Source organism: Taudactylus pleione, unplaced genomic scaffold, assembly GCF_031769625.1.
Source record: "Taudactylus pleione unplaced genomic scaffold, aTauple2 ptg001191l, whole genome shotgun sequence".
Taxonomy (NCBI): Eukaryota; Metazoa; Chordata; class Amphibia; order Anura; family Myobatrachidae; genus Taudactylus; species Taudactylus pleione.
The window spans coordinates 559080-581763 of NW_028285592.1; positions in this window are offsets into that span (position 1 = coordinate 559080).

Consider the following 22684-nt stretch of genomic DNA (forward strand, 5'->3'; position numbering starts at 1 on the left):
AGTATGCATAAATCTATCTGACTCTCCTCATTTGCCACCTTGGTACAAGACAGATTCCCACCCTCTGGTCTGTCCACAAACTAACTTTTAAAGATGTTGCAGGTTCATCTGGACTTTGAGAAAAAAAAACAGTTACTATAAGTTGGTGCAACGTCTATATATATATATATACCAAAGTTGGTCAATGTCTTGCTATTCACATCTCCCCCTTATGAAGGTGGCGGGAACTGTGAGCCACATCCCACATGACATTTTTATTTTGATGGGTGGGTACATCTATATTGTCATGTTCACAACTATTCATGTGCTATATATAGTAAAAGTTGGAAGATCAGACTCAGGGGCGTATCTATAATGGGTGCAGGGTGTGTGGGGAACACGGGCCCTTGGGTCCAGGGAGCCCCCGCTCCACACACCCAGCACCCATAATATTACTTACCTCTCTGGAGTCCCACGTCGGCGTGAGGGTCCAGCGCTAAAAAACGACAGAAAAATGGCCGCGGCGGCCATTTTCCCGGTGACTTGTGCATACACTATAGACTCTGGGCACACTCTAGTGCCCAGAGTCTATATCTCCAGTGCTGGCTGTGAACAGCTCAGTGCGCTGCCGGTCACCAGGCGGAAAGGAGGGGGCCCATGTCGGAGACTGCACACGGGCCCCCTCCTCTCTAGAAACGCCCCTGATCAGACTATTGTGGCAGGGAGGCCACAGTGCCACAAGATGGAGGCAATACTCACCACTTGATTACCTGAGTGTACGCTTGTTGTTAGGTCCAGTCCAGATTTTGCAGTGTGCTGGGATTCACAACCAAGCAATCAGCACCACCTGTAAGCTGGGCTTAAGGCTTTGCTGGAAGCTGGCTGGGATAGGCTGGGGTTGGTTGTTAGCATTAGGGTGCCAGAACCTGGAAGGTCCACAGATCTTGTGCATGCTGTCTGTAAACTAGAGTGGCAGACCTAGTTATTTTACTGCTGCATTTTGTATGGTGTTTGTGAGCTGTGATAATACCAGACTTTGGGTCTCATTCAGACACGGTCGCAAGCACCGATGTGCTTGCAACCAGGTCGATAGTTAGCCCTGCGCACTCACAGGGGCTGCACTGCGTGTGCGCAAGCCCTGGAGCGAGAGAGAAACTCTCTTGCTCTGGAGCTCTCTACAAAAGGGGCGGCTGTCAATGTTGATCGATAGCTCGCCCCGTCTTGTAGGCGGGCCTGGGGGGTGGTTTCCAAAATGGAGGTGTTCCTTAAGGAACGCCTGCCATTTTGTGGGCGGCCACACTGGCATCAGCAGTGATGTCAGTGGGGAGCTTCCTGCTCGATCAGAGCAAGAAGCTCCCTGGGGCTTGCGGTTGCCGAGGACCAACCTTAGGGTCTCGTCGCAAGCCCCGTTGATGTTCACCATTGAGACCATCAACCTGGTCGGTCATTAAGCTGTGGGTGGTAACCCACAGCTTAACTAACAACCAGGAGGCCACACTTCAAAAATGTAGCAGCCACCCTCATTCAGAGAGAGCGATCACTTCTTGCGACCGCCTCTGAATGAGGGCCTTGATGTTTGCTGTGCAGAGGCTGCTGAGCTGAAGTAAATAAATGTGCCACTGTTTTACCATACTGCTGGATGTGATTCTTCCCGCCTTGTGACACTACAGTATATATTAGAGATGTGCACCGACCCCAGTGTTTTGGTTTTGGATCAGGATCTCCCCTGGTTTTGGATCTGGATTGGTTTTGCCAAAACCTCACCTCCGTGTTTTGTTTTCGTGTTTTGTTTTTGGATCTGGATTTTTTCTTAAAAAATTAAAAAAACAGCTAAAATCACATAAAATTGACTTTTTTTTTGTTCCTACAGTATCAATAACCTCAATAACATTTATTTCCACTCATTTCCAGTCATTTTTGACCACCTCACAGCTCACAATATTGATTTTTTTTCATCTAGTTAAAGGACCAAAAGGTTGCATCCAGCTTACTAGCTCAAAACTGATTGATGTAATTATTAATAGAGTTGAGGACTGTTCAAAGATGATGGTTGGGATACCCATGAGGAATGAAGAATTTATAGTTGGTAGTTTGTGCAGCCCCTAGCTGTAAAATTGATAATAAATTAATTTAAAAACAATTCATTGGGTGCAGCCCCTGGCTGAATAATTAATAAAACAAAATTCATTGGTGCAGCCCCTGGCTGTAAAATTGACAATAAATTAATTAATAAACAATTCATTGGATGCAGCCCCTGGCTGAATAATTAATAAAACGAAATTCATTGGTGCAGCCCCTGGCTGTAAAATTGATAATAAATTAATTAAAAAACAATTCATTGGTGCAGCCCTGGCCTGAATAATTAATAATAAAAAGAAATTAATTGGTGCAGCCCCTGGCTATAAAATTGATAATAAATGTATTAAAAACCAATTCATTGGGTGCAGCCCCTGGCTGAATAATAAAAAGAAATTCATTGGTGCAGCCCCTGGCTGTAAAATTGATAGTAAATTAATTTAAAAACAATTCATTGGGTGCAGTCCCTGGCTGAATAATTAATAAAAATAAATTAATTGGTGCAGCCCCTGGCTGCAAAATTGATAATAAATTAATTAAAAAACAATTCCTTGGGTGCATCCCCTGGCTGAATAATTAATAAAAATAAATTCATTGGTGCAGCCCCTGGCTGTAAAATTGATAATACATTAAAAACAAATCATTGGTTCCTAAACCAACCATAACATTAACTTAAAATGTCAGGCAGCAATGCCCCATCCAGCACATAATGGAAAGGAAAAAGGTGCAAGTTGGAATAGTCCTTGGGCCATTCCACCCACCCTTATGATGTATACAAAACTGGACATTCACAGTTTAACAAACCAATCATTTCAGTGACAAGGACTGCCAATTGTGGCTGAAATTATTGGTTTGTTTGTACCCCCATAAAACAAGCTGCCAATGTGTATTGGACATGGAAATGAACATGATCCCACACACAAACTGGCTTTACATTACAAGTTGTTATCGTCCTCATCAGTGTGAACATCATTTTCTTGACACAATATTAATTCATCCACGCTGGAATCCACCATAGGTGCCTCTGTAATTTTTTTCTATAATTGTTGATAGAGGTCTTCCTTGTGGACTTTATAATTCATTTTAATGAACATCATCTTTTCCACATTTTGAGGAAGTAACCTCCTACGCCGATCACTGACAAGGTTGCCAGCTGCACTGGAGGGTGGGCAACTTAAGTAATGCAAAGCCAGTTTTTGTATGGGCCTCCAAATTGCCTCTTTTTCCTGCCAGTAATGAAAGGGACTGTCAGACATGCCTATTAGGATGTTATCTCTGAAATAGTCCTACACCATTCTCTGAATGGAGACCACATCACACATAGTCACAGTAGAAGACATGTCACTAGTAGGCAATTCTCTCAGGCCCGACCAGATGTGATTTTTTTGTGAATGATCTGCATGACCAGCAGGCATTCTGAAAGGAAAATTTAGTTTTTTCCTGGCAGCTGCAGAAACTGAAGGAGGAGATGATGGCATTTCACATGCGGCTGCAGCTGACAATTTTTTTACCAACAGCTCTTTTCACAGTTTTAGATTTCGGTCTGTTGGAAAAAACTCACAAGGTAGGACTTAAACCTAGGATCCAGAATTGTCGCCAAAATATATTTTTCAGATTTAAATAGATTGACGACTCTTGGATCCTGGTGAAGTGAATCAAAGGCTTGACCCACCAGTCCGACATACTTTGCGCAATCACTCCATTTCACCTCCTCCTTCAGTTTCTCCAGCTGTTTATGCAAAAGTCTGATGAGGGGAATGACCTAACTCAAGCTGGCAGTGTCTGAACTAACTTCACGTGTGGAAAGTTCAAAGCGTTTGAGAACCTTGCACAACAAGGAAATTATTCTCCACTGCAATTGAGTAAGGTGCATTCCCCCTCCATGGCCTATGTCATAGGCCGTTGTATAGCCCTGGATGGCCTTTTGCTGTTCCTCCATCTGCTGAAGCATATAGAGGGAAGAATTCCACCAAGTTACTACCTCTTGCTTCAGCTGATGGCAGGGCAAATTTAACTGTGCCTACTGGTCATGCAATCTTCGACAAGCGGTCACCGAATGTCTAAAATGTCCGGATATTTTGTGGGCCACCGAGAGCATTTCCTGCATGACCCTGTCATTTTCAAAAAAATGTTGCACTACCAAATTAATTGTGTGAGCAAAACATGAGACGTGTTGGAATTTGCCTACATGTAATGCTCTCACAATATTGGTGGCATTGTCTGAAATCACAAATCCCGTGGAGAGTCCAAGGGCCAAATGTAATAGGGTGAGAGTTTAGAAAATGTGAGAGTTTAGCAGTAAAACTCTCACACTAATACATTGATCGAGTTGTATTTTCAAAATAGGAAACACCTGGATGAGAGTTTAAATCTTGAGAGTTTATTTAGTCTGAAAAACATCCAAGTTTGTATGTTCTGTGACTTTATTACATTGGCCGAGTTTAAAAATGTGACAGTTTTCTCTCAAATTTTCTAAACTCTTACCTTATTACATTTGGCCCCAAGTGTGGTAAGCCATTTAACAATGATTTCCCTGGGTTTTTCTAAGAGGTTCTCAGCGATATGCCAGTTATGCAAAGAGTAGCCTGCCTCTGTATCAGCTGTCTTTTGGTAAATGTTGCTGTTGCTATTGTAGGCAATACACCTACCCAGTGGGCTGTTACAGTCATGTAATCCTTAGTTTGCCCTGTCCCACTTGTCCACATATCAGTGGTCAAGTGGACAGTGGGTACAACGGCATTTATGAGGACATTAATAAGGTTTTTTTAATGTCCTTGTACAGACTTGGAATTGCTGTTCTAGCGAAGTCGAATCTAGAAGGGATCTGGTAGCGAGGACACAGGACCTCAATTAACTGTTGAAAACCCACTACAGTAATGGCGGATACTGGACACACATCTAATACCAGCATAGCTGTTATGGTGTCAGTAATCTGCTGTGCAAATGGGTGATTGCTGTCAAACTTGTCTGCCCTTGCAAACGATTGTTTAACAGTTAATTGCTTTTTTTTGAGGATACACTAAAAGTAGTCTTCCTTCTGGGATGAAGATCCACTCATAGCAACAGCAGCAGCAACTAGTAATTTACTAGTCCTTTCTTACTCTATTTTAGATAATTCTCCATTATATTAATTTTATTTATTATTGACTTTTTATCCTTATAGACTCATATGGATTATATGATTATATGTGACTAAAGGAGTTGGCACGCAAAGCGTCATATACGGTGACGCACTTCCGGGAACAGAAATGAAGAGGATGGCACACTGGGCTCTCCCTTCCAGTCAGGAGGTGATTTGGAACGCATGGAGATCGTGGCCGGTGACGCACTTCCGGGATTGCAGGGTGGAGCGTGGCACGACGCACTTCCGGTCCAGGACTTGACTGCAACAATTAGTCAATTAGTGGGGGGTATATATAGAGGTTAAGTTCAGTTCAACCTCATGATTCTGAAGAAGAACTATTTAGTGTCTGAAACGCGGTAAGCTGAGGTTGCCTGTCTGTGGTGGTGTGGCATCTCCCCTTTTTTTCTGGTGATTGGGGCATCAGGTTTCCGGGACTTGGGGTCTCCTACCTATAGAACTTCCAGCTGAAGGGTTTATTATTCCAACTGCTGCTACCATTGATATGGTGATATATGCATGATGTTTTGTTTAATCAAATGTGAGTGTGATGTACAAATAAATGTGTTATATTGATTCAAAACAATATTGCACTATCTTTAGTCTCCCTTCTTTTTGAGATCTTAAACGAATATTGAAACAAAGAAGATATTACAAAGCTCCATTAAAAAGATACCTAGGATATGGTGATATATGCAAGCTTTTATGTGAGCATACTACTTGAAATCAATATTATTTTGTTTTCATAACAGTATTATACTATGTACTTTTTCTGTTTTCTTTTTCTTGAGAATAATATTTCTTGGAGGAATATGACTCTATGAAAAAGTCATTAAAGTGTATGTAAGAAATTACTAAAACTTTGGGGAACACGTACTTGTGCGCCAGTGTGGAACACTATATTTTTTGTTGTGATTATTGTTTGAAGTTTGGTGAAGGCTTTATCTTGTGTTACACAGGCAGCTTGGTACTTTATGTTTGCGTACTTTGGATCTTATTTGTATTCATTTTGTCCAAGCATGACAACAATGGGCTTTGGCTTTTTCAATCCATGGGCAACAGCTGTTGCCTTACTTACACAAAGGACATCCTCATCGCCAACATTTTCATCATCAACATCCTCATCATCCTTAGCACCTTCAACTACCAAAATATCCTCCTCCTCCATGTGCAATTCCACAGAAGCATCCTCCATGACTACGTGTGCAAGATGTTGACTGCCTTTCCCCACATTTACAGAGGGCACACAAATGTTGGAACTTGGAGGATCCTCCAGTACACTAGTATTTAGGTCTGGCTCACACATGGCAACCGCGGACACACTTGCACTCTCCTCGAGGATTTGTGATTTCGATTTCTGAGGGCACACAGTTGTTATTTCTGAAGGGCTATGGGAATTAGAACCAGCAGTCTTCATAAAGAAAGGCCAAGGCCTTAACCTTTCCCTGCCACTTTGTGTAGTGAATGGCATATTGCCAATTTTTTGTTTATCTAAAGGCAAATTTCCTTTAAAAAATTTTTTCTTAACTTCTGTAAAAGTAGCTTTACGATATCGATGGCGTGACTTAAGTCCTGGGGTGTGGGCCTTCATAGAGGACGAGGAAGTTGATGGCCTTGCACTGCTGGCATCAGCTACAACATGTGGTTCTAGGCTTTGGTCTCCGGTCATGTGACAGCCCTCCATATTTTCTGCGGTCTTGAAGCAGTGTCACAAGCACCAATAGTGTAGCCAAGATGCGGTTACAAAATTCACACACGTGCAGTCGTGCACACACAGAAAACAATTTGACCAATAAAAGACAATTTTTTTTTTATTTTTTCAGCTCCAGAACTTGGGCCCAGAGCACAGATTGATGACAACTGGAGTCGGGCAGCACTAGGTTGTGTTGCCGACTTGCTAGATCTTGTGCAGCTAAGCCTAACATGCACAGTCAATTATTAGACAAAAAAAAGACAATTTGTTTTTATTTTTTTTAAGTTCCAGAACTTGGGCCCAGAGCACAGATTGATGAAGACTAGAGTCGGGCAGCGTTACGTTGCTGACTTGTTAAATCTTGTGCGGCTATGCAGGGCTGCAACTAGGGGGGGCTAGAGGTGCACGTGCACCGGGTGCCGGATTGCGGGGGGTGAAAAAAGCTTGCTCGCAGTGGCTGCAGACTCAGAAAACAGCCATTCAAAAATGGCCGCCGCCAAAGAGGAGACAAATGCTAGAGATACTTACTGGACCTCTAGTGCATGTCTCTTCCTTGGCGGCGTCCATGCGGACTAGCCGTCCACATGTACTCTGCTGAAAACGGCCATCCAAAAATGGCTGCTGCCAAGGATGAGACAGATGCTAGAGGTCCTACTGGACCTCTAGTGTCTGTTAGCAGAGCACAATGCACACAGTATTCCCGGAAGTGCCGGGAACTCTGGCACTGCTGGGAGAAGATGCTGAAAGCTGCATCTTCTCCCATGAAATCCCCTGGCAACGAGCATAAACCCCCCTGGAAATGAACATGAAGCCCCATGGCAAGGAGTATGAAACCTCCTGGCAACGAGCATAAACCCCATGGCAACATGCATCTAACCCTGGCAACGAGCATAAACCCCCTGGCAATGAGCATGGAACCCCTGGCAACGAGCATGGAACCCCTGGTAATGAGCATAAATCCCCTGACAACAAGCATGAAACCCCCTGGCAATGAGCATGTAACCCCATAGCAACGAGCATGTAACCCCTGGCAATGAGCATGCAACCCCTAGCAACGAGCATAAACTCCCTGGCAACGAGCATGAAACCTCTGGCAACGAGCATGGAACCCCTGGTAATGAGCATAAATCCCCTGACAACAAGAATGAACCCCCTGGCAACGAGCATGTAACCCCTGGCAATGAGCATAAACCCCCATAGCAATGAGCATGAAACCCCATGGCAACGAGCAGGTAATGTTACAGTAATTAGAAGCCTTACTGTGGGGCTCAAAATGGTGTCGGGCAAATATGTAAGTGGCACTTTGGTAATGGGCATTACAGTGTGAGGCATAATGTGTAATGGGCATTCTGGTGTGTGGCACTGCCTTATGGAGGAGCAAGGACAAAATCCAGGTACGGGAAGGGAGGGGGTGCAAAATTGCTGCCTTGCACCGGGTGACTGATATCCTGGTTTCGGCCCTGGGCTAAGCCTAACATGCACAGACACACAGACAATTAGTAGAACAAAAAAAGACAATATTTTAAAAACATGTTTCAGCTCCAGAACTTGGGCTCAAAGCACAGATTGATGACGACTGGAGTTGGGCAGCACTAGGTTGCATTGCTGACTTGCTAGATCTTGTGCGGCTAAGCCTAACATGCACAGACAATTATTAGACAAAAAAAGACAATTTTTTAAAAACATTTTTCAGCTCCAGAACTTGGGCCCAGAGCACAGATTGATAACGACTGGAGTCGGGCAGCACTAGGTTGCGTTGCTGACTTGCTAGATCTTGTGTGGCTAAGCCTAACATGCACAGACAATTATTAGACAAAAAAAGACAATTTTTTTTTCAGCTCCAGAACTTGGGCCCAGAGCGCAGATTGATGACAACTGGAGTCGGGCAGCACTAGGTTGCATTTCTGACTAGCTAGATCTTGTGCAGCTAAGCCTAACACGCACAGACACACAGACAATTATTAGACTAAAAAAAGAAATTTTTTTTACATTTTTATTCAGCTCCAGAACTTGGGCCCAGAGCACAGAATGACAATGACAGGAGTTGGGCAGCACTAGGTTGCGTTGCTGACTTGCTAGATCTTTTGCGGCTAAGCCTAACACGCACAATTATTAGACAAAAAAAAGACAATTTGTTTTTATTTTTTTTAAGTTCCAGAACTTGGGCCCAGAGCACAGATTGATGACAAGCACTAGGTTGCGTTGCTGACTTGCTAGATCTTGTGCGGCTAAGCCTAACATACACAGACTTGGGCTCAGAGCACAGATTGATGATGACTGGAGTTGGGCAGCACTAGGTTGCGTTGCCGACTTGCTAGATTTTGTGCAGCTAAGCCTAACACGCACAGTCAATTATTAGACAAAATAAAGACAATTTGTTTTTATTTTTTTTAAGTTCCAGAACTTGGGCCCAGAGCACAAATTGATGATGACTGGAGTTGGGCAGCACTAGGCTGCATTGCTGACTTGCTAGATCTTGGGCGGCTAAGCCCTAACATGCACAGACAATTATTAGACAAAAAAAGAAAATTAAAAAAAAACATTTTTCAGCTCCAGAACTTGAGCCCAGAGCACAGATTGATGACGACTGCGGGCAGCACTAGGTTGCGTTGCTGACTTTCTAGATCTTGTGCGGCTAAGCCTAACATGCACAGACACACAGACAATTATTAGACAAAAAAGGAAAACATTTTTTTTTTCAGCTCCAGAACTTGGGCCCAGGGCAGCACTAGGTTGCATTGCTGACTAGCTAGATCTTGTGCGGCTAAGCCTAACACGCACAGACACACAGACAATTATTAGACAAAAAAAAGACAATTTTAAAAAATGTTTATTTAGCTCCAGAACTTGGGCCCAGAGCACAGATTGATGATGACAGGAGTCGGGCAGCACTAGGTTGCGTTGCTGACTTGCTAGATCTTTTGCAGCTAAGCCTAACATGCACAAACAATTATTAGACAAAAAAATAAAAAAAATTTTAAAAAAAATTTCACCTCCAGAACTTGGGCCCAGAGCACAGATTGATGATGACAGGAGTCGGGCAGCACTAGGTTGCGTTGCTGACTTGCTAGATCTTGTGCGGCTAAGCCTAACATGCACAGACACACAGACAATTATTAGACAAAAAAATAAAAAAATTTTTTTTTAATTTCAGCTCCTGAACTTGGGCCCAGAGCACAGATTGATGATGACAGGAGTTGGGCAGCACTAGGTTGTGTTGCTGACTAGCTAGATCTTGTGCGGCTAAGCCTAACACGCACAGACAATTATTAGACAAAAAAAGACAATTTTTTAAAAACAAAATTCTCCTCCAGAACTTTGGCCCAGAGCACAGATTGATGACAACTGGAGTCGGACAGCACTAGGTTGCATTGCCGACTTGCTAGATCTTGTGCGGCTAAGCCTAACATGCACAGACACACAGACAATTATTAGACAAAAAGACAATTTAAAAAAAAAAAAAAAAAATCAGCTCCAGAACTTGGGCCCAGAGCACAGATTGATGACAACTGGAGTCGGGCAGCATTAGGTTGCTTTGCTGACTTGCTGTATCTTGTGTGGTTAAGCCTAACACGTACACACACACAGCCAAATATATATTAGACAAAAAAAGAAACTTTATTTATTTAATTTTCAGTGCCAGAACTTGGGCCTGGTGCTCCGATGGATGACGATTGGAGTCGGGCAGCACTAGGTTGCAAATTGCTGTATATTGTGCGGCTAAGCCTAACACGCTCACACACACAGAAAATAAATTGACAATATATATCTTTTTTGGGGGGGGTCCAGAACTTGGGCACAGATGGACGCAGCAGACAGCACAGCACCAGCCTAGATGGATCAGCAACAGCCCAGATGGACACAGCAGACACCACAGCACCAGCCCAGAATGGATCAGCCCCAGCCCAGGACACAGCAGACAGCACAGCACCAGCCCAGATGGATCAGCAACAGCCCAGATGGACACAGCAGACAGCACAGCACAGCACCTCTCCCCAGCCCTACACTACCCACCCTCCCTGTTCAGTCTCCACAGCCGGAGTGAAATGGCGCCCACCGCGTCCCTTATATATAGAGATGAAAGCTCGCGAGCCACGAGATTTCGTCTCTATGGTTTTGCCTCGATTTGAGAGATCCAATCAGGAGGGGAACCCAGATCCGGCTTGGATCTGACTCGATCTACAAAATACGGGTGGTTTCGGATCTCTGAAATCCGAACCCGCTCATCTCTATTACATATAGCACATGAAGAGTAATATAGGCTTCGCAATTGTTGGGCATCCATATTTAGGACTGATTGCTGTTAAGACTATGATAGATTTAGATTTAATATTATTTTTTAGTTATGTATTATTATTATTATTATTATCATTGATCAACTTTATTTATAGGGCGCCACATGTGGTCCGTAGTGCCGTGCAGAGGGCAAACAATAAAACTGTACACTGTAAACAGTACAAAACAGTAGAAAATACATCACAGTAAAAACAATTTCCAAATAACGTTATAACTTGCAACACAACTATGGAGGCAAGTGGTACAGGGAAAGTACACCTGTACCCATTATTGTGGGCACAACTAACAGGTTTAGAACTGCTAAATGAGGTGCGAGGGCAGCAAAGCAGTGCTGCCTGGGGCAGTGAGCCCAATAATGAGGTGTAGAGAGTAGTTGGTGTGCAAAACCAGTAGGTAATGAGAACAGGAGAGAGGAAGACCCTGCTCATAGGAGATTACAACCTAAAGGGAGGGGGGAAACAAACGGGAGACAAAGGGAGTGAGCCAGTGCCCTGTGCCAGCCCCGCCCTTTTTGCATGTGATGTCATGACGTCGTGCACAAGGGGACGGGGACGCCGGTAACTGAAGGTCAAGCAGTGCCCAGAGCATCTTCATGACACACCGGGCAGCTGTAATTATAGCAGGGTGCCTGCCTGTAGCGTCTGCAGTGATGCTGGCTGCAGGGCTCCGTTACAGGCACCCTGCAGTCAGAAGCAGGCGCCATGGGATGTCGACGGTGCCGCCCAGAGAGCCCTGCGCTCTGTGAGGCCGCACCGGCCGCACATCCCTTGCTACGGCCCTGTGTAGAGTGTAGGAAGTGAGAGTGGGAGAGATGGAGGAGTCAGGAGGGTGAGGTAGGCTATGTGGTGACAGATTTATCTTAGTAGGCCACTGTTTCCCAGCTACAGTTCTGAGGCACCGCTAACAGTGCATGTTTTACAGATCTCCTCAGTATCACAAGTGACGTGATTAGCACCACCTGTGAACCTTTTAAAATGTATGCCAACTTGTAGATCTGGAAAGTATACACTGTTATAGGTCTCTTATTGCTTTGGTTGGGAAACACTGTATTAGGCCATAAGGGGATGGGCTTAATTTATTTATTTTTTAAGGTCTCTATGTTCCAGGCTTTATTAAAAGGAATTTCATATCATAAAAATGTCTCTTATGCCACTTTCATAAAACAGCCTTGTACAGCAAATTTTTAATTTGTAACTAAGGAGTGTGTCAATATATTCACCTCCTACTTTATTGGTGTGTGTAAGTGAGCAATTCCTGATTGGCGTGAAAAGGTTGGACCTAATATATATAAAGTTGTTGGGGGATATCTGTTGTGTCTGCCTTGCTAGCAGACACATTGTATACTAGTGATCGGTTACAGAAGATATTTACTAAGATTACTAGGACTAACACAGGGGTAAGTTAGTGGGTTCTGCACTCAATTGCCATCATACCCTAGATTACTCCTTATTTACAGAATATCATGACTTTAACCTCTAAGTCTTCACCTACCCCCTATTTGCCTTTTTCTTATTGTCTAATAAAGCACACAGTGGCTCAAGCTGAGTTGGAACATAATTAAAAAAAAAAAAACAATAGGAGCTGTCATCTCTCCCTTTCTTGCCTTATAGTTCTGGCATGTATGGTGATTGATTAGAGCAGCTAGTTCTAATATTATACATTGTTTTATCAAAATGTATTATTGTTGCTAATTGTGTATGTTTTTGTAATTTCTGATTTTGTTACAACTTCTGAATAGTCCACTCTATGTGTGATATTGTTTTGATTGGCTGGATTGCCATGCAACTGTGTTTTATTGTATTCCTTGACAACATTTCAAAAAAATATTTAAAAAAAACCAGGTGCTTAATGGAGCCAAAAAAAATAAGAAGCCTTTTGTGTATATTGCAGAGCTGGGTGCAATGCAAGTTGCTCTGGAAAGATTCTATCCAGGTTCTATCCAGGTTTACGACTGGACAAAACAGTAGTTTATGACTTGGACAGGAGATGTGGCTTGATAGTCTTAGTAGTAAATGCACCACATCCAGTAAAAAATTCATACACATTTTAGTACTTTAATTAAGTGTCTGGGCCTGATTCAGAGCCGGACGCTATTTGCGCTCGCTCGTTCAGAAAAAGGGGCCGGCTATTTAAATTGAGCGCTCGCTCTTTGTGGTCTGTTGACGCCTCTATGTCTGAGCGAGCGAACAAAACATGCGCTCGCTGTTTTGTAAAGACGCCCCCTGGCCGCTCGCATCCTACGTCATCTCCGCTATTTATTTGATTAATCGAGTACATCGAAAGGCATCTGAACTGCTCGTAGTGCTTGTGGTAGGGGAGCGCAACGGTCCCAGTTACAGTCATCAATCCAGAGGTCTGTGGTCATCCCAGAGAATGGCTACTAACAGGGACAGGGACACAGGCTATATACCCTAACAGATCATGATAACAACAATGTAGACAGACAAACATAACTCCATTGGTTCTTGCTCTTGGTCTTTGTAGTACACTGTAGTTCATAGGGCAGTTCACTAGGGGTATGTCCCAATTCTACAGATTACATTGTCGTTCTTTAATTGATTTAAATTAGATAGAGACACTACATTACAGTGTACACATTCTAACCAATAATTTCCTATATACCATAACCATCGAACGCAAGATGCGACTCCCTCGCTGATAGGTTCAGATATCTGGAAATAAACAGTGTGTCAGTTTAGTACCAAACATGTCAGGTTTATCATGTTGTATACCATAAATATTAAATACATGCATTTTATATCATAATTAATAACTTTAATATAAACCATAATGTGCAGGAACCTTTTATGAGTGCGTGTATATTTATGGTTATATGTAAGTATGCGTTGTGTGTTTTCATGCAGTGGAGAAAGGTGCGTTGTGTGTTTCTATTTATAATTGCAACTGTATATCTATGTGTGCACACATTGTGGATACCCATGCGATTGTTTAAGTGTACATATATATATATATATATATATATATATATACACACATATACACACATTCACATATATATATCCTCAAACTGGTCACTATTTATTTTACTTCTGTTTGGACTAAAGGAATGAAAGACAATGGGGTTTTGTCCTGTTCATGGATGGAGCAAGCCTTGGCAAACAATCTGATAATTTTAACAAAAGACTCCCCTAATACAACTTAAATACATCAGCATTAGATATTTGTTAACAATAGCTACATGTCTGGCAATTGTTTATTAATCTACATTTAGGGCACTTCAATTGTGCATATCAGTGCATGAGTTATATTTCAATTGCCACAGACATACTGTGTATATATATGAAGTAAACACTCACAGTATCTTTGTGTATTCTTGATTATTTGTCACAGACATGTCTACAAGACAAGTCCGTCATCACTGAATATATGAAGTCTTTAAATATATATATTTATATGTGTATCCGTGCGTATGGGGTATGATAGGGTTTTAAACAGTATGCAGTGGTAATGCGATCCCACAAAGCTAATAATAGCATATTAGCATCACACACCATGGTTTCATGCTGATGACGCAAGATGGCGTCATCAGAGGCAACCTAACATGGCGTCGCTCGATATTAATTTTAAGATCTGGTCTCAGCCAATCATCCGGCTTTGACAGTCCACCCTTTGATAGCAAACACAACGCTATCACACTCTGGTCTTATTATTTTTTTTATTTTTAGTCTTACACTATGGGATATTATTTAATGTTATATTATGGGATGGCACAATGTGGTAATTAAACCATCAATAATGTGTCTCTAGGGGGGGACATAAAAGTACCCTTATACACACACAACGCGGACCTTGGGAGATCATGGGAAAGATGTGGGGATTCACCTAACCTATTAAGGAAGTCTTGAAGGGGATAGGGACTTACATTATTTAAGATGTTTTAAAATAACATTTTAATAACACATTTCATGCATGGCTAAATTTATACATCATCTGATGGTACATTCTAGTTCAGGGTTGTAATGCAGTCCTACATTTACCTCAGTATTCATATTGTTACTTCTAACCACCATCAAAATTTCATTCTTTCAGTTTACCTTATCTTTACATTTTCCATATTTCAACACAGTCACATACGCCAATTACTATGATGACAACCAATATGAGGATCAGGAGGTTACCTATACTAGCAACCATTTCCTGGACCCACCTCCCTAGACTGGAGAACCATTTCACTGGGTTCAACCATGAAACCCATTTCTCTACCTTCTCCTCTACTTCAGCCATTGAAGCATTATGGTTCTTCTGAAATTCCCATTTCAGCTGCAGAATTTCATCCATCTTCAAGTCTATCACCTTCTTTGGGTCACTAGTGTTATTTGTAATATATGTGCAACACTTTACACCAAATTGGGTGGCCAAAGTTACGCAATACCCTCCTGTGATAGCTGTCAAATAATTTAACACTAGTTTTTGTTGCACCAGTTCTTTCTTGTAAACTTGCAACTCCCTACCTGTATACCTAAATGTGTCATCATACATCTCGGTGATATTATCTATCAATTTAGCAAGATCTTGGATATATCTAAAATTTAGTGTACCCCGAGCGATCCTGGTGGGATCCAATGTTACCAAAACTTTAAAGCCAGTTGTTTCACTAATTAACTGTGTGGCTTTATGTACATCACCAGGTATCATATGTCTTTTGTCTCTATGTTCATGCTGTGTGTGAAGATATAGTGATGGTGTGTTTATATGAATACCAAGCATTTCACTATCTGTAAGGGTCATAACCTCTGGGATACTCTTCCCAGATAACACAAACCTTCAGAACTCGGAGAGAGCCTCTTATACGCTTTTATACCAACCAATCATTTCTTTGATGTTACTTAGTGTATATTTATACCGGAAGTGTCTTCCACCCAACCAAATTGTGCGTAACAGTTCAAAATTTATAGGTTCATTATCAGCTCTTAGTGAGAAGGTCATCGTCTGGTTATTCCCCGTCACCTCCCAACTTCCTGGGTCTTTGGAGTTGGTGATGTTCAAACATAAAAGTGATTAATCTACTTGGTACTGGTGGAGTTTAAAATGAGGTGGTTTCGACTTAAGAAAATTTCCATCCAGTGCATGCCCTCTTTGCGATTCAAAAACCTCAGAGACATTCAATGGGAATGGCACTAACCCTACATTATGCTGTCCTCGAGGCATGTGAGAGCACACCCAACAGTCAGTTTGGTTTAAAACTTTGCCTACCATGGTATGATAATCCTCTAAAGAATACCCACCCCAATACTGGTTATACTTAGGTTGGCACTGTTGGATGCATCTCTCATTGACTAGGGACCCACAGAACTCACACATACAATAATCCCCAGACGATAGACCTTCACACTGTCTCCGAGTGTCCAGATTAGCAGATCTCTTAACAATTACTGTACTGAGTTTGGTCAGATACACCCCCGATTGGTTTAGCACTCCTTCTCCAAACTCCATTCCATTGATATCACCATCAGCTCCCCTCTCCGTCCTCTGTCCTCTGTCACAGAAACCAAAGATCCTGAAACAACCCAAGATAATGAGAAATCTGGGAGAAAACACAAAGATAACCACAGCAGACAATCTATTGCTGATAACAATGATCTACAAATTTCTTTAGCTCAGGTATTTCACTGTACCTTTAACCTTCCCAGAACAGACTCGCAATTGACTGGTCTACGTTATCTGGCTCGGTTCCGCCTTGTCTCTCCACCAGTTGGTTGACCTTCTTACAGTGAGTGGAATGGACAAAAGGTATCTCTCTCTGCCACTTTCAATGAAGTTGTACTCATCAGCAACACCTGATATGGACCTTCCCACTGGTCTGTCAAACAACCTGAATGCAAGAAATTTCTGATCATAACATATTCTCCAGGTTCAACATCATGACAGTTTGTTTCAGGCATCATATCATGTGACAACAATTTCAGTTTCTGCTGTTGCTGTTTTAACTGTTTACTCATTGTTATAAGATACCTTACAGTTACCTCGTTGTTACTTTTCAAATCTTCCTGCAGACTTATAATCAAATGAGGTTGTCTACCAAACAGTATTTCAAAGGGGGACAGATTGAGAGGGGGTCTAGGAGTTGTCCTGATGCTCTGGAGGACAAGTGGTAGTGCTTCTGGCCACCCCAGTCCAGTTTCTGCCATGATATTACTTAATAGTACCGTTCATCCTCTCCACCTTGGCACTGGCTTGCGGTCGGTAAGGGGTGTGGAGTCTACTATTAACACCCATCAGCTTACACATGTTTTGGAAGACATCACCTGTGAAATGAGTACCCCTATCACTTTCAATAATTCTAGGGATACCGTATCTGCATACAAACTCCTGAACAATTTTCTTAGCAGTAAACGCAGCAGTATTAGTGGCAGCTGGGTATGCCTCAACCCAATTAGAAAACACATCAGTGCACACTAATACATACTTGAGATTCCTGCAGGGTGGTTATTGGATTAAATCAATTTGTATTACCTGAAAAGGTCCGTTGGTCAGAGGAATATGGGATGGTTTGGTAGGGATTGTTTTCCCAATGTTTTTCCTGAAGCAAGTCAAACAGAACATTGCTCTCTTTTCTGCTTGGGAAGAAAATCCCAGTGCACACCAGTATGCTCTCACCAATTTGCACATACCTTGCTTTCCCAAGTAAGTCAGACCATGTGCTGCCTCAGCCAGGCTTGGGTAATATGCCTTTGGGGCCACTGGCTTACCTTGTCCATCTCTCCAGAGTCCAGAGAACTCCTGCCCACATCCCTTAGACCTCCAGACTGCCTTTTCCTGAATGGAACACAAATTTTGCATCTCAATTAATTTCTGCATATCAATCGTTTGAAACGTTATTTGGTTAATTGGCACATTCACTTTTAACCCTGCTGTCCATTTGGCAGCTTCATCTGCCCTGTTGTTGCCCAGTGACCCCGGATCATCCTCACATGTATGGGCTTTGCACTTAAATACCACCACTGCCTTAGGCAATTGGACTGCTGTCAGTAGTCCTTTTATATGTCTGGAATGTGCGACTGGTGTGCCTGCTGTCATAAAATTTCTCAGACGCCATAGAGCACCGAAATCATGTACCACCCCAAAGGCGTACCTGGAGTCAGTGTAGATATTAGCAGATTTACCTTCTGCTAATTCACAAGCTCTTTTTAGTGCCATAAGCTCCGCCACTTGGGCCGAGTGAGGTGGACCAAGAGGTTCAGCCTCTATGATGTCTTCATCATTTACCACTGCATAACCTGTACATAACCCTCCAGTGTCAGTTTGTCTATGACAACTACCATCCGTGTAAATTGTCACATCTACATTTTCTAAAGGTGTATCCCGTATGTCAGGTCTTGCAGTAAAGGTCTGATTCAGATATTCCATACAGTCATGTATCAATATACCTGCAGAACTCACCTTCCGCCAGCAACTCACCTCTCTCCACCCTTGGTGCATCCTGCTGCACATATGGTAAATACGTTGCTGGATTTAACATACTGCACCATTTGATGGTGATGTTTGCAGTGCTATTAGGGCTAATTCCCATTTTGTAAACCTAGCTGAGGAGACAAGTCTGGTTTGGGCAAAATTCAGCAAAGCAGATACAGCATGGGGAGTATAGACAATCATATCATGGCCTAATACTACATCCCCACTCGTACTGACCACTAGAGCAGTTGCTGCTACACTTCTTAAACATGTTGGGAGTGATCCTACCACAGTGTCCAATTGTGCACTGTAGTATGCTACGGGCCTACTGGCATCACCTTGTTTTTGTGTGGGGACACCTGCTGCACAACCATTAGCTTCCGTACAGTACAAATCAAAAGGTTTTTCATAATCAGGTATTCCCAATACAGGTGCTCTTGTCAGACTATCCTTAAGATTAAGGAAAGCCTGCTCTGTGTGTATGACACGATCGGGCTTTGAGGAAGAGACTAAGGGCCTGATTCAGAGCCGGACGCAATTAGCGCTCGCTCATCCAGAAAATAGGGGTGGCTATTCAAATGAACCGTTCGCTCTTTGCGGTCTGTTCACGCCTCTAGGTCTGAATGAGCAAACAAAACTTGCGGTCGTTTTTTGAAAAAATATGCCCCCTGGCCGCTCGCATCCTGCGTCATGTCCGCTATTTATTAGATTAATCGAGTACATCGACCAGGGTATGAACTGCTCGCTATTCTTGTGGTTGGTTTTTGCTACCACAATTTTGCGAGCAGTTCTGGCTATAAAAAACCCAGTGACGTGGTCAATGACGCTGCTGTTTTTATTATGCACACCCTTAAAACGCCCGTTTTGACCTTTAAGCATGCCTGTGTTCGGATCTCCACTCCCCGTTTTCAAGCACCTTCCCCCGTTACCACCCACATACGCCTCCTCCTGTCACTCAAATTATCAGGCATTTGTTATTTTGCGATCACATGAATTTCGACCGCACTGACTGGTTTGTGCATGCGTATAACGATCCATACGCATGCGCAGTTGGGCAAACATTGCTCAGAGCGAACGAGCGGCTGCTTACGAGCAGCTCTGAATCAGGCCCTAAGGCCCTTATTCAGAGGCGGTTGCAAGAAGCGAGCGCACGCTCTGAATGAGGGCGGCTGCTTGTGGTTTGAAGTGCAGCCTCCTGGTCACTAGCTAAGCTGTGGGTTACCACCCACAGCTTTAGTGACCGACCAGGTTGATGGTCGTGATGGTCAAGACCATCGTGACCATCAGGGCTTAAGGAACGCCTCCATTTGTGAAACCACCCCCCACCACGCCTACAAAACGGGTCGGGCTGTCGATCACCATCGACAGCCGCCTCTTTTGTAGTGAGCTCCGGAGCAAGAGAATTTCTCTCTCACTCCGGGGCTTGCGCATGCGCAGTGCAGCCGGTGTGTGTGTGCAGGGCCTAAACATTGACCCAGTTGCGAGCGCTCAGCGCTTGCGACCGGGTCTGAATGAGGGCCTAAGTCCTGTAATGGTAGGGCCAAAATAGAAAAACCTGGGATCCACATTCTGCAGTATCCACACATTCCCAAGAAAGTACGGCTTTACTGTTGGTTCTGTGGTAGTGTCATGGTCTGTATGGCTTGGATTCTGTCATTTGTCAGATGTCATAACCCCTGGGTTAGGCAATGTCCAGGGTATTTAACCCTGGACTGGCATTGCTGTAGTTTGTCCTTAGCAACCTTGTCAGGCATTTGCTATTTTGCGAGCACATGAATTTCGACCGCACTGACTGGTTCGCGCATGCATATAACGATCCATACGCATGCGCAGTTGGGCAAACATCGCTCAGAGCGAACGAGCGGCCGCTTAGGAGCGGCTCTGAATCAGGCCCTAAGGCCCTTATTCAGAGGCGGTTGCAAGAAGTGAGCGCACGCTCTGAATGAGGGCGGCCGCTTGTGGTTTGAAGTGCAGCCTCCTGGTCGCTAGCTAAGCTGTGGGTTACCACCCACAGCTTTAGTGACCAACCAGGTTGATGGTCGTGATGGTCAAGACCATCGTGACCATCGGGGCTTAAGGAATGCCTCCATTTGTGAAACCACCCCCCACCATGCCTACAAAACGGGTCAAGCTGTCGATCACCATCGACAGCCGCCCCTTTTGTTGTGAGCTCCGGAGAAAGAGAATTTCTCTCTCGCTCCGGGGCTTGCGCATGCGCAGTGCGGCCGGTGTGTGTATGCAGGGCCTAAACATCGACCCAGTTGCAAGCGCTCAGCCTTGACTGACATGGCTGTAGTTTGTCCTTAGCAACCTTGTGTCCTGTTTGCGAGAGATGAAGCAATAAAAGTTTAGTATAATTTAAACATGACATAAATGAATCAGAACATAACAATAAATCATCCACATATTGTATTAGAACAGATCCATTGACAGGTTGAAAAGATTGTAAACAGTCATGTAAGGCCTGGGAGAAGATACTGGGGATGTCTTTGAAGCCCTGGGGCAATCATGTCCATGTGTATTGTACACCCCTTGTAACAGGAGTAACAAAAATGGAGTTTTCAAGCCATTTTGATGTTCAGTGCTCTCAGTCAGTTTTGCAACATATACAGATTGTGACACAGTCCAATATATGTCAATATGTTTTAGAATGCCAACTAGTTAGCTATTACAAATGTATTGTTATGAGACAACATATACTTAAGACTGCGTCAACATGGTTTTACCTTCAACTACGCACCATAAATGTACTCAATTTCTAAGACAACAGTGCCCCCTACTGTCTCAATCTACTTTGGTGTATTGCAAAAGATGACCTTTATACCTTTTTAAAATGCCTATTCAGGAGTTTTCCCCTCAGCATCTAGCCCAGGGGTTCCCGGCCGCGGTCCTCAGGGCACACTGGCAGTCCGGGTTTTAAGGATGGCCATGGTTGAGCACAGGTGACTTAATTAGCACCTTAGGTATTTTGATTTAACCATCTGTGCTTAAGCATGGATATCACTGGGGCCGGGACTGTTGGTGTGCCTTGGGGACCGAGGTTGGGAATCGCTGATCTAGCCTATATTAGCTGTACTGTGTCAGTGTGAAAGCAGCCTTATTCCTGGAACCACACTGACAGCAGAAGTGCCAGGAGATCCCGTTTGAATATAATCCAGTCTCTAGATGCTGAGAGAAAGGCTCCTGGATTTTGCTGATGTGATTGCTGTATCTATTGAATAAATCGACAATTGTAGCTAAGTATATTAAATTTACACTTTTATATTCATTTTGTTTGTTTAAGTATCATTTCTGGGAATCCACCCATCTGGGATCTTTTAGATTGAACCCACTTGTAACATTTGGCGAGCCAGCCAGGAGATCCCGTTTGGACCCCCATCAAGGTACTGTATACTGTATTGTGTAACAAAATGTTTAAGAGATTATTCAGTAAGAGAAAGAGGGCAAGTTTTCCTTCATGGCTGACTAGATCCGGACCCTGGGCTGACATGATGGAAACTGCCTGTAAATACATGTAACCAATCAGAACTATAACACCTTTAGTTAGATTTAACAAGGGGGTGCAAACGGATAAAAAATCCTCTGTCTCATAATTGAATGAGGGAGGTGTGACCTGATTAGTCACAGAGTGTATACTGTACACCACAGTATATCTGTATGTTGTCTGTTTACTGTCTTTGTGTTTGTGCAACTGAAACAAACAAGAATAATGCATTTTAAAATTCTTAAGAAATTTTGTAACATTGTAAAACAGAAATTAGAAGTTCAGCTGGCTGATTTCCAAAGAAAGCATAATGTTGGTTTTTCACTGCCTGAGAGTAAAAATAGTGAAATTTTGCGTAGACCCATATATGTTGGGAAGAGAGAAGGGAGCATAAAACCTATGCAGAACAATGCTGTGATAAGGAAGCCTGTCTCACAGATAGAGAGAGTAGGCTTGAATTCACATTGTCCCATGAATTCCCAAGGGAGGGGCAGTGAGGGGTTTCATTACTTAGCAGCTACTGAGGGAGAGAGATCAGATGCAGCTGCCTTTGAGAAAGAAAGTTGTCAGGTACAAACTTTGAATGTATCAGAAGATTCTTGTGAAATTGCAGATATTGATA